The sequence below is a fragment of the Hyperolius riggenbachi genome, chromosome 2 (genome assembly GCF_040937935.1).
Source record: "Hyperolius riggenbachi isolate aHypRig1 chromosome 2, aHypRig1.pri, whole genome shotgun sequence".
Taxonomy (NCBI): domain Eukaryota; kingdom Metazoa; phylum Chordata; class Amphibia; order Anura; family Hyperoliidae; genus Hyperolius; species Hyperolius riggenbachi.
The window spans coordinates 408,041,895-408,055,770 of NC_090647.1; positions in this window are offsets into that span (position 1 = coordinate 408,041,895).

Genomic DNA, 13,876 nt, shown 5'->3' on the forward strand with positions numbered 1-13,876 from the left:
TGTATGAGTTAGTTATTACCAGGGAAAAAACACTTGAGTATGGGGGTTCCCTCCAGATTACATACCAGCTTGCTTTTGCAATCAACAGCAGGGACCATTGGACAGAGGATTGTCATAACCTTCCAGAGCACTGTTTACCCTGCTGGTGAGCATAGGAGCTTTTTGATCAAACTTCCTGCCCCAGTGTGGTGAACTATAATGAGAACGAGGGTTTATAGAGCTATCCAAACTGCCCCCAAATCAGAGCGATCATGTAAACACCGGTTCCAGCTGAGGTGTACAGGGGTCTTATAAGACCACTTATTCCTATGTCCAAAGTGCTTAGAAGTGGAAATAATAAAGACACAGTTTGTTATAGTATTTATTTGTTGAAAACTTCAGGGTTCTTCTCAGGAACCTCTGTCTTTATCAGCAGCGTTTGTGTAGCCTGACATCTTACTTGTTGATTGCTACTTTATGCTTGCATCGATTAAAGTCTCCTTTTTTTGTTGACAAACAGTTTATCCGTGTGTTGCTTGCAGTCCTCCATCGTGCTGGAAAAGTCTTTATAGGAGACACATCCTCTTTTAACTATTCTGCTCAACTTGGTTCCTGTTACAGGCTGTAATGGCCCCTATATGCAGGCTTAGTGCAGTCTTGTGGTGTGCTTATGAGGCTGGTTATATCAGTCACAGCACGATATTCAAAGGCCCCTAATTGACCTTCCAGCCAAGCCACTTCTCTGCAAGGCCCAACCGAGTCTATAAAGGAGAAGGCTATCAACTAGACAATGCAAGAAATGTTAATTTATATGCAAAATACACAAATGCACTCGTTAGAGCACAAAATGGGCATTAAATTAGTACAAAACTTTGCTCTTAGCTATTTCGTTTTCTTTCAATTTGAATTAAACCCTTTCCAATCCTGTGTCGAACTGTGTCATTTTTCAGATCAACACCAATGTTGGACATAGTCTGACACAGGAAAAAATGGCTGCCCCTAGGGGTGCTGTTGAAAGATCTAGTCTGGCACAGTGTTAGCTCCTTTACATGAAATTGTTGGACTGAGTCCGAACCTTTGATCACCACTGGCCCCATGCTCCACCGCTGCACCATGTAAAATTAATATTACTAGGGCAACATTGCCACATCTAGTCCTGGCACACTATCAGGCTATGTGAATCAAAATGCTGTACAAAATCCAACACTTTTTCCCCTTCGGCACCATGCTGCGCTACGTAATAGCATAATTATACTGTTGCGCTTAAGCATGCGAGCTGGTGCCTGTCCTGCCCTTACTGATGTCGGGTCACCTCCTCACACAGTGTGAGGATGTGGAGACCCTACTGGATCCCTGCTGCTCAGCACCCAGCGATCACCCATGCCCCCCCCCCCCCCCCATACAGCAGAAAATCTTTTAAGAAGACCTAAAATGGGTGTTAATGGCATCAACCTCCCTAGCGTTAAGGACAAGCCTGACTAACCCTAAAAAAAAATAGCTGGAATCGTTAAGGATGAGTCAGGCTCATCCACTAATTACTAGTACTCCCCTTTGGTGTGGCTGGCGTGCGAGATCCCTCGCCGGCACCTCACGGCTTCCCTGCAAGCAGATTCCCATCTTCTTAACAGCGATCCCCGACGGCAATCTCCTCTTCTTCATTCTTCATCCTTCTCCTGTCCCCCTCAATCACGTCCCCCGGCGTGTTCCTCTGATGATGCTGCATACACCCCCCAATGTCGGGCACACGTGGCATCATCACATCAGGCAGCAAACTACATTTTTTTGTATTTGATTCAATACAAACATAGGTATTGGATCCAATATTAAAAAAATTCTAAGCAACATTTGGGTATCGCCTTTTTTGAGAAATAATTGCGGACTGGTATCTTCCACTGCGGTGTGTGGCTTTGCTTTTGTGTGCTTCTTTTCCTCAGGTGGTCATCCATTGAAGTTTGTGCTTTGTCATCATGTGCCTTCGTAATGACGTTGTCCCGACGCGTGTCTTGGTCTTTCACGGCTCAATTTTCTGTGGCAGAGAGTACAGATGGCTTTTCTCTATCTGAGGCAGACACACACAAAATCAGTGGTGTGGAAATCCACACCACTGAGCCCTGGGATGATGCCACTTTGGTGGCTGCCAACTGAGTGTTAAGTGGGGTGCCAGAATCAGAGCAGGAGGAGAAGATATGTCAGGGCCGCACAAAATCACAACAGCACGACTTCGAACAGACCTGCCGGGTGGCCTGCCTCTGCCTGTTTTGTCCATATTGGGGGGATGAAGTGAAAGGTATGCATTGACTTGACTAATACAATGTGCAGTCACACAGGTGCAGTGAAAGGTATACACTGACTGCTGGTATAACATTGTGCAGTCACACAGTGCAGTGAAAAGGTATGCAGTGATTGGTATTACAATACAATGTGCAGCTGTCACACACACAGGTGCAGTTAACAGGTATGCACAGACTGGTATATAAAAACTGTGTGCTGTCACACAGGTGCAGTAAAAAGGTATGCAGTAACTAGTATTACAAAACAATGTGCAATGCAGCAGTCACACAGGTCAGGTGGTGCAGTGAAAAGGTAGGCACTGAATGTGCTGGGCCTGGCACAGTATAGCAATTAGCAAGGGCCAAGCTGCGACAGACAGGGCTGTGTATATGCAAATGTCAGTGGGGCCACACACAGAAAAAATACACATCACAAGAACATTAGCTCTCAAAAGAGCTGTTTTGGGGTGCTTTTTAGCAATAAATATCAGCAAGGAGCAAGCTATCAAGCCTAACAAGAGCCTAACTAAGCTTTCCCTATCTCTGCAGTAACCTCTCTCCCTTCTCTCACTAACACAGCAGTACACAGAGTGAGAAAATGGCCGACTCTGCTGCCTATTATAAGGGGGGGGGGGGGTTTCCAGGGAGGGAGTGCAGCCTGATTGGCTGCCATGTGTCTGCTGACTGTGATGTAGAGGGTCAAAGTTTAGCCCAATGATGTAGTATAGGGGGCAGGTCGAACTTGCATAAAGTTCGCGTTCGATCGCGAACCAGCGATGTTCGCGCAAATAAGTTTGCATGTGAACCGTTCGGGCCATCACTAATGGTGTAGATGACAGTTGTTTTTCTAGAAGCCCAGGTATCAAGAATGCTCTAACAGCAAAGATATTTTGATAAAGCCTAATGGAGGGTTGTGGTTGTGCCATGTACCACTACTAACAGATGAGGTCAACCTGGAGCAACTGCTAAATTATCACTGCTGCATAGAGACCCAGCTGAGACTGCACTGAGTACCCTCCTCCTTTTCCAGATTATTTTTATGCAACTCCCTTCTCCATTTCCTCCTTTCTTACTGCTGGTTCATGTCTTCATCCTATATTAGGTCAACCACCTTGTAATTTCATTAACTCTGTACAATCCCATTGAAATCCGCTAATCAATTGAATGATTGCTGTTTCTCCCTCCATTAATTCGGCACAATCCCATTGAAATCTGATAGTCAATGACATGATTGCTGTTTTCACCACTGTTAATCCTATGCAATCTGCTAGTCATTGGTATGATTTCTGTGGCCACCTCCATTAATTCTATTCAATCCCAGTGAAATCTGCTAGTCAGTGGTATGAGCATCAGGGCCGGATTACCGACCAGGCAACAAAAGCAGTCGCTTGGGGCCCCATTCAGAGTCAAAGGGGCCCCATTAGCACATAAACCAGCCCTTGCCATCCTGTCAGCGGTGGCTGGATGGTATAATGGTTAAAGGGACTCTGAGCAGTGCAGTAACTATGGAAAGATTCATATCATTTTAAAGCTCTCTTTCTCCTCTTTCCAATGATATATAAACAGCTGCTCTATGCCTTTTAGTTTTCGATATTTTCGCGATCGAAATCGCGGCCACAGGACGACTTTTCTCCAAAGTCAGAGGTGGCTGGATGGTATAATATTTAAAGGGACTCTGAGAAGTGCAGTAACTATGGAAAGATGCATATCATTTTAAAGCTCTTTTTCTCCTCTTTCCAATGATATATAAACAGCTGCTCTATGCCTTTTAGTTTTCGATATTTTCGCGATCGAATCACGGCCACAGGACGACTTTTCTCCAAAGTCAGTGGTGGCTGGATGGTATAATGGTTAAAGGGACTCTGAGCAGTGCAGTAACTATGGAAAGATGCATATCATTTTAAAGCTCTTTTTTCTCCTCTTTCCAATGATATATAAACGGCTGCTCTATGCCTTTTAGTTTTTGATATTTTCGCGATCGAAATCACGGCCACAGGACGACTTTTCTCCAAAGTTGGCAGCTCGATTCAGCACAATGCAATGAAATATAACGAACCCAGGGGGATATAATTACAAACATCATGCTGGTAGGTATGAGGATTGTAATGAATTAGTTGTGGGTATGCTTAAAGGCATATCCACAGGCACTGCTTGGAGTCCCTTTAAGGGCTCTGCCGCTGACACAGGAGACCAGGGTTCGAATGTCAGCTCTGCCTGTTCAGTAAGCCAGCACCTATTTAGTAGGAGACCGTAGGCAAGTCTCTCTAACACTGCTACTGCCTATAGGGCGCGTCCTAGTGGCTGCAGCTCTGGCGCTTTGAGTCCACCAGGAGAAAAGCGCGATATAAATGTTATTTGTCTTGTCTTGTCAAATGATGCCGTGCGCTGCTGATTGTCTTCAGAGCCAGGCTCTCCTCCTAGGTCCCCCTCCTGCTACTGTGCGCTCTGCCGCTGCCCACTCCACCCTCCCTTCCCACAGAGAACCACAGCTGCAGCAAGATAGATTGCAGCAGATGGCAAACGCTCACTCACCTATCCATGATCCAAGCAATAGAGATCCCGTCATCTGAAACCCATCTGTCTCTTCTACAGTGCAGCCGCTCGCTCTGAACTTCCTGATTCTCAGATCAGACAGGAGGTAGGAAGTAGTAATAGTAGTAGTAACAGAGCGGCAGCACTCTAGAGGAGACAGATGGGCTCCGGATGACGGGACCTCTATTGCTTGGATCGCAATAGGTGAATGTGATTCATCTGGTGCTGTCATTCTCCCCCACTGCGGCTGCCTTCTCTGCTGGACTATCGTATTCACTGGGATGGAGGCTGCATGGTGGCTGTCTAGTTTGGGAGGAAATTGGTTGTTCGGTGGTGGGAGTGGTTATGTAATTCTGTCTGGGGAACGGCTTCCGGTTTGGCGGTGTCCAGAGCTTTCTGCTATTGCCAGGCTGGAGATGCAGGGGGAAAGTGCTGCTGCTGTGATATCTGGCGCCCTCTTCACAGGGGTGCCCCAGCCCCTGAGTGCAAATGTCCCAGCCATTCATCTCTCACTCTGCATTTTGCCGCTGCTATTCCCTGCATTGTGCACCCACAGAGGAAAGCGTGCTGTTGCCCATAGCAACCAGTAGCTCGGCCTGCCCGGTGTGTGCGGCATATTGCTGTGCAGCTGCATCTTCTGACATTACTATTACGACATGATGGGGGGGCCCAAATCAGTTACTTTGCTTAGGGCCCCATTTAGCCTTAATCCGGCTCTGATGAGCATCATCTTTTTCTCCACTAGGCAGTGGCGTATTTTCAGGAAGCAGGCATGGCTCATTCCATAGGTGCCACAGGGCCATGGGCACCATGTCATGCCTGCCCCCAAAGCAGCCTGAAAGAAATCTAATGCTGCGGAGCCGGTGCCCGTTGCCATGCCACCAGTGCTGCTATCTCAGCCAGGCCTGCACCGTCCCTTTCTCCCTGTTTCAGACCTTTAGATCACTGCGGCCACAGATGCAGACCTGCAAATCTGCGTGGGACTGAGGACGGCTGCACAGTAACATTTGGGTCCCGCACTGATCTGCAGGTCTGCATCTGTCAATGCGCTGAACTGAAGGTCTGAGAAAGCGTGAGTGCTGAGTGAAGAACAGAGGATACTTATGGGAGAGCTAACTATACCTGGGGCAACCTTTGGCTACCTTATACTGGCAGCTACCTATACCGGGGGGGGGGGGGGGAGACATCTTTAACTAGTGGGGGGGGGGGGGGAACTAGCTAGTTTCTTTGTCTGGAAGCATGTGATTACTTCATTGTTTCATCTGGAGGCATGTGGCTACTTGATGCTTGTACTGGGGGGGGGGGGGTGTTGCCATGGCTATTTAATTATGTAACTGGGGGTATAGTGATTGCTAAATTCTTGTAAGTGGGGAACTTGATAATGCCTTTGTGTGGCAAGCAAGGGCGTTGTGGGGGGGAGAAGTGCCCTGATTTTGAATTCTGGAAGCATGTGACTACTTGTTTTTTCTAGAGGCATGCGGCTACTTGATGCTTGTACCAGGAGGCTGCCATAGTTATTTAATTTATGCAACCCTAGCTGATTGAAACCATTTAAACAACTGAGATCATGACCTATGGTGTCAGAAAGGCATTGGAGAGAGATTGCTACCAAAGAGGACTATACAAAGTACAAATAAGCCCCACATAAGGTCAGGGAAACCCTTTCCCATACCAAACAATCATACTTTTCCTTGATAATTTCATGACTGACTTACAACCTTAAACACTTTTTCAACACCTTCAACTCTCTACTGTACTGTGTACCACAAGGCTCCATTCTTGAACACATTTTCCTTACTATCTACACTCTTGTCTTCTCGAAGGCAACTGACTGAGAACTCAGAGTCAAATATTACCCCTAGAGAACGGGCATGAAAAGTAGATGGTATTACAGTGGTCTCTAAATTTATAGTGAGTAGAAATAAGGAACTAGAAAAAAAGATGGGCGGAAAGGTAACACCTTCTTTTTTATTCTTTCTACAGGAGCAGCAGACAGATGGTCTGGGTCTGTATGTGAGGTCAGAACAAGCTGAGAGGTAGGTGCCTGTGTCATCAATGCAGAAGTAATACTGAAAATTGAAGGAGTATATTAATTACTATGTAACTATGTAACTAATATACTCCTTCAATTTTAAGTATTACTTCTGCATTGATGACACAGGCACCTACCTCTCAGCTTCTTCTGACCTCACATACAGAGTATTACCTTTCCGCCCATCTTTTTTCTAGTTCCTTATTTCTACTCACTATAAATTTAGAGACCACCGTATTACCATCAACTCTTCATGCCCGTTCTCTTGGGGTAATATTTGACTCTGAGCTCTCAGTCAGGGCCGTTTCTAGGGCGTTTCTAGGAGAGTTCACTGAGTTCTACCGTCATAGCAATGGTAGAGCAAAGTGCCTGTGGCGAAGTGTGAGCGGTGGATCCAGGTGGCAATTCGTCGGCAGGAGACATTTTTTGGTACCAGCGACCTCTGGTTCTTAAGGAGCCAGAGATTGCTGGTACACAAGTGGCTAGCAATGTATAAACTGAGGTTACTGTGTGTCACAATAATAGTACAATTAAGTGATGCACTCCACATAGAAATTAAGTAGCATATCCGCCACATAACAATTAGCGATACATCCACCACAGCAGTTATGCAGCAGGTATTCACCATATAACACTTAGCCAAAATGTATCCACCACATATCATTTAGGCGGCATGAATCCACCACATAACACTTAGCCAACATGTTTCCATCACATAGCAGTTCGGCAGTATGTATCTACCACATAACACTTAGCCAACATGTATCCACCACATAACAGCCAACATGTTTCTACCACATAACACTTAGCCAACATGTATCCACTGCATAGCAGTTAGGCAGCATATATCCATCACATAGCAGTTAGGCAGCACATATCCACCACATAACATTTAGCCAATATGTATCCACCACATAGCAATTAGGCAGCATAAATACAGGGTGGGACATTTATATGGATACACCTTAATAAAGTGGGAATGCTTGGTGATATTAACTTCCTGTTTGTGGCACATGTGTATATGTGAGGGGGGAAACTTTTCAAGATGGGTGGTAACCATGGTGGCCATTTTGAAGTCAGCCATTTTTAATCCAACTTTTGTTTTTTCAATAGGAAGAGGGTAATGTGACACATCAAACTTATTGGGAACTTCACAAGAAAAACAATGATGTGCTTGTAACTTTATTCTTTCATGAGGTATTTACACGTTTCTGACCACTTATAAACTGTGTTAAATGTGCTGCCCATTGTGTCGGATTGTCAATGCACCCTCTTCCCCCACTCTTCACACACTGATAGCAACACCACAGGAGAAATGCTAGGACAGGCTTCCAGTATCCGTAGTTTCAGGTGCTGCACATATCGTATCTTTACAGCATAGACAATTGCTTTCAGATGACCCCAAAGATAAAAGTCTAAGGTGGTCAGATCTGGAGACCTTTTGGGCCATTCAACTGGCCCTCGATGACCAATCCACTTTCCAGGAAACTGTTCATCTAGGAATGCTCGGACCTGACACCCATAATGTGGTGGTGCACCATTTTGCTGGAAAAACTCAGGGAACGTGTCAGCTTCAGTGCATAAAGAGGGAAACACATCATCATGTAGCAATTTCGCATATCCAGCGGCCTTGAGGTTTCCATTGATGAAGATTGGAGATCGGGGGCACCTGTGGGCACTAGGTGGGGGGAATATGCGGGGCGCCGTGGCAAAAATGGGCGTGGTCATGTGGTGAGTGGACGTGGGCGTGGGTGGGGCCAAATGTGCATGAACTTAGCAGCGGTGTAAGCTACAGATAACAGATAACGCTCCTGCCCATCGAAATATGCGGGCCTGCCCATCAAAATATTGGATGGAGCCCCCTGTCCTTTACTTAGATAATTTACAACCAGTATAGGCATAGATCAAAGATGTATACGCACATACAATTTTGATTGGTCAATCACTGACCAATTTTACCACCCCCATGTAGTAAGTGGGCCAACAGACAGTGAATTTGATGAACAGAGCTAAAATTGGCTAATCAAAATTGTATGTGTGTACCAGGCTTTACAGCTAATACTGTACATACTGAAAGTAGCAGGGATCAGCATACAATACAGCTGGTTTACAATCAGTAAAGCCACAGAGTAACACCTTATACTGTACACACTGGAGGTAGATCGGCACTAGAGAACAGCTTATACTGTACATACTGTAGGCAGCAGAATTCAGCACACTGCAGCTAGCGCGCCGAAAAATATGAGGGTTACGTTGTGCGGCACGCTTGGCGTAAAATGGGTGGGCCATGGACCAGAATGTGGGTGTGGTAATGGATGGAGACATATTTACATGAACTTAGCAATGGTGGGACATTAGATTAGGACAGTGGTGGCGAACCTTTTGGAGGCCGAGTGCCCAAACTGCAACCCAAAAGTCACTTATCTATCGTAAAGTGGCAACAGCAATTTAAACTAAATACTGTACAAACGTTTTAACTCATACATGAACATTATGGAAAATCCAAGTTGAAAATAAACTGTGAAGATAAACAATTTCATCCATTCTCCTCCTGAATAAATGTATTCATTTTTTTAGAACCTCCCAGTTTTATTTTGTGTTTTAAAAAGCTAAAAAAGGTTTAATGCTATTGGGCTTGATTCACTAACCGGCGCTAAGCCGATTAGTGTGCCTTGTCTGAGGTTAGTGCGCCTTATCTGAGGTAGTGTGCCTTATCTGAGGTTAGTGTGCCTTATCTGAGGTTAGTGTGCCTTATCTGAGTTAGTGTGCCTTGTCTGAGGTTAGTGTGCCTTGTCTGAGGTTAGTGCCCCTAAGTAGCTTTGTGCACACTAAAAGATGCACAAAGCTACATTGCGCACTGCACGATAACATCGCACCCGCTATACTGTACACAATCGACGCATCAGTGCACCGTTATCGTTGCATTCTATGCGACCTTATGGTCACATCATATACAGTATAGCAGGTGCAACGTTATCGTCGCACCGCGCGCAAAGATCGACGCATTACGCTGTGCACACTGTGCGTGGTGCAGTGCACCCTGTAGCTTTGTGCATCTTTTAGTGTGCACAAAGCTACTTAAGGGGCACTAAGTTCAGATAAGGCACACTAACCTCAGATAAGGCATACTAACCTCAGATAAGGCACACTAACTCAGAAAAGGCACACTAACCTCAGATAAGGTTAGCGCGATAGTTTGTGCCCACTAAGTAATAAGGCACACTAACAGGCTTAGTGCCGGTTAGTGAATCAAGGCCATTGTCTCATATGATGATGATTCAGCTTTTCCCAGCAATCATGTGACCCCCAACAAGACAAATTCAGCAATCATGAGGCCCCCCATCAAGACGAATTCAGCAATCGTGAGGCCCCTTTCAAGACAAATTCAGCAATCATGAGGCCCCCAACGTGACAAATTCAGCAATCATGAGGCCCCCAACGTGACAAATTCAGCAATCGTGAGGCCCCCAACAAGACAAATTCAGCAATCATGAGGCCCCCAACAAATCATAAGGGCACCCAACAAGACAAATTAAGCAATCTTGAGGCCCCCAAAAAATCATGAGGCCCCCAACAAGACAAATTCAGCAGTCATGAGGCACATAAATAGACAGCATTTCACATAAATAGGCAGAATGCCCCCTTAATATGGTAGACACCTCTCACCTGGCTTCTGAATTCTCCTCTACTCTCTGCTGTGCCTGGCAATACTGTTTTTGGCTGGATTGGGGATGATGTGTGGGCTGAAAGGCCTGGCAGTGATGCTGTGGCCTGGCTGGTGGTGATGTTGTGGCCGATGCTGTGGCTGGGTTGGCTGGCGGTGATGCTGAGACCTGGCTGGCGGTAATGCTGGGCTGTTGAAGTAAATGCTGGCCTGACTGGTGGTGAAGCTGTGGCCTTTTTGACATTGATTCTGGGCAGGTTGGCTGGTGGTGATGCTGGGCTGGCTGGCCTGGATAGTTTAGGTAGTGACAGGTGCCCCCTAGTTACGGTAGTGCCAGGAGTCCCCTAGTTTAGGTAGTGACAGAAGCCCCCCAGTTTAGGTAGTGACAGAAGCCCCCCAGTTTAGGTAGTGACAGAAGCCCCCCAGGGTAGGTAGTGAGTGACAGGTGCCCCCAGGTTAGGAAGTGAATGACAGGCACCCCCAGGTTAGGTAGTGAGTGACAGGGACCCTCAGGTTAGGTAGTGAGTGACAGGCACCCCTAGGTTAGGTAATGAGTGACAGGCACCCCCCCAGGTTAGGTAGTGAGTGACAGGCGCCCCCCAGGTTAGGTAGTGAGTGACAGGGACCCTCAGGGTAGGTACTGAGTGAAAGGGACCCCTCACTCACCACCCAGCAGCAGCAGCTTCAGACCTTGATCAGCGGGCGACCCGACCAGTTAGAGCGGGCGAACGGACACACCACGCTCTATATGCAGAAGTAATGTCACTTCCGCATATTAGTGCGGTGTGCTAGGTCCTAGCGCCCGCACAGTGGTCGCCGGCTGATCGAGGTCTGATGTTGGCAGCGGCGGCCAGCAGGGGGGAGTAGTGGCGGCAGGGGGAGACAGCGGGGCACCCCAATAGATTGGGGGCAGCCATGGACATGTTAGGGGCACAGGCCCCCCTAAAATACGGCTAGCGACGCCCCTGGTGGCTAGTGTCCTGACGGCCTGTTGGGATGGTATTTCGACAACAGATGATAGACAAGACCCAGAGGATCTGTTGTGTCAATTCTCTTAAAGAGGAACTCCAGTGAAAATATTGTAATAAAAAAAGTGTTTCATTTTTTATAATAATTATATATAAATGATTTATTCAGTGTTTTCCCATTGAAAATCTTCTGACATTTACCACATAGTATCCGAAGACATAACAACAAAAGTAGTTTAAGTGATACCTTTAATGACTAATTGTACAAGATTCCTTTGCAAGCTTTCGAAACTTTAAGTTTCTTCTTCAGGCATGTTTCAGGGCTGGATCAGAACCAATTCAAGATTGAATTTTATTTCGCCAAGTAAGTTTGCACCTACAAGGAATTTGTCTTGGCAGTTGCTTAACAAACGCAAACAAAAACAATACAAGGACAAACAGTGTGTATATTACAAGTCAAGGACATTTATGCAAGTATAGTGGCAGTAAGCAATGTGAGAATTTTTCATTTACAGTTCTGTGCTGATTACGATCAAGTCCTAGCAGCTCTAACGTGGTTCACCATTAAGTATGGCTACCGTTTGAGGAAAAAAGCTGTTCCTGTGTCTGGAGGTTTTGGTAGCGATTGACCGGAATCTTACTCCTGAAGGCATGCACTGGAAGATGGAGTGAGCTAGGTGAGAGGGGTCAATTTTGGTTGCACCTGCTAGCGTAAAGATCCTGCAGGGAAGGTAAGCTACAGCCAATTATCCTTTCCGCTGTTCGGATGATGCGCTGCAGCCTCCCCTTTTCTAATGCTGAGCAGGAGCTGAACCACACAGTCATAGATGATCTTATGGCGGATTCGATAATTGCAGTGTAGAACTGCACCATTACATTTTGAGGTAGGCCAAAGCTTTTCAGCTGCCGTAGATGCTACTTCCTCTGTTGCGCTTTCTTGACAATAGTGGCAGTGTTGTTGTCCCATTTTAGGTTGTGTGAGATTGTGGACCCAAGAAACTTGAATGACTCTACCTGGGTTATTGTGGATCCATTTATGGTTAAGGGGAAGTGCTGGGGGGAAGATCTCCTAAAGTCTATTATCATCTCCATGGTTTTGAGAGCATTAAATTCCAAGTTGTTGTTGCTGCACCAGGAGGAAAGCTGTCCCACCACATGCCTGTATGCAGACTCGTCCCTGTTTTGTATGAGACCAACTACTGTTGTGTCATCTGCAAACTTCAGAACCTTAACAGATGGATCTGTGGAGATACAGTCATTGGTGTACAGTGAGTAGAGCAGTGGGGAAAGCACACAGACCTGGGGTGCACCAGTACTGACAATCAGAGAGCTTGATGTGAGTTTACCAAGTCTAACATGCTGTCTCCTATTGGTTAGGAAATCGGTTATCCATTTGCAGATGGATTCAGGTATGTGTAGCTGAGAGAGCTTGCTGTGTAGCAGAGATGGCATTATGGTATTAAATGCAGAGCTGTAATCTATAAATAAAATCCTGGTGTAGGTTCCTGGGTGTCTAGATGCTGTGGTACATAATGCATACACATGTTCACGTCATCATCTGTGGATCTATTAGGCCTGTAGGCAAATTGCAGAGAGTCCAGCAGGGGATTTGTGATGGATTTCAGATAAGCCATTTACAGTTTTTCGAATGCTTTCATGACCAATGATGTCAGGGCAACAGGCCTGTAATCATTTAAACATGTAGGCCCAACAACGTTTTTTTCTCAGATGATAGAGAGGAGATCTTGATCTAGATCTTCTTCGAGATCTGCTACGGCGAGATCTACTCCTAGAATGTCTCCTATAATAGTCTCCTGATAAAGACAGAAAGGACCACTTATTATCGTTTCTACTTTGGCTAGAAAGAAGAATTGATAAACTTTAGCTCTCCAATCTTTGAGACGGTGTGACCTACCTGAAACCCCCTTACCTAGTCATAAAGCGCTGATCTGTGTAGAGCACAGGGGCATCCATGATTTGACAGTCGAAAAACAGCAACAAGCCGGAAGTGAAGAAGAACAATAATAGAACCTGTGTCTTTAAGAGATAGTGAGCACTGGAGGAACATACACTCAGTCTTCCACTCACCAGCAAGAGAAAACGGATCTCCACTCTCTAAAGCAGCCATAGAGAGTAACAGACACCGACTGCTGGAACTGTGCACCTTTTAAAACTTACCGCCGCGTACTAGGACAGCGCCCTTCTCACTTCCGCATTCCAGCCACTGTGCACCAGTAGCACGCTGTAGCTTGGTGGAAGGAAAGTGAGGTACATCCGGTTTCACTCTGCAGGAACGCAACCTCCTCCAAGGCTGAAGCACACACTAGACCACCAAGCCACATGCGCGTCATCCAGCCCAGCAGTACAGCAAGCAAGAAGCAAGAGGGTGGAAAGGATTCCCACCCAGCCGCCCTATAAGAGCGGTCAGCAG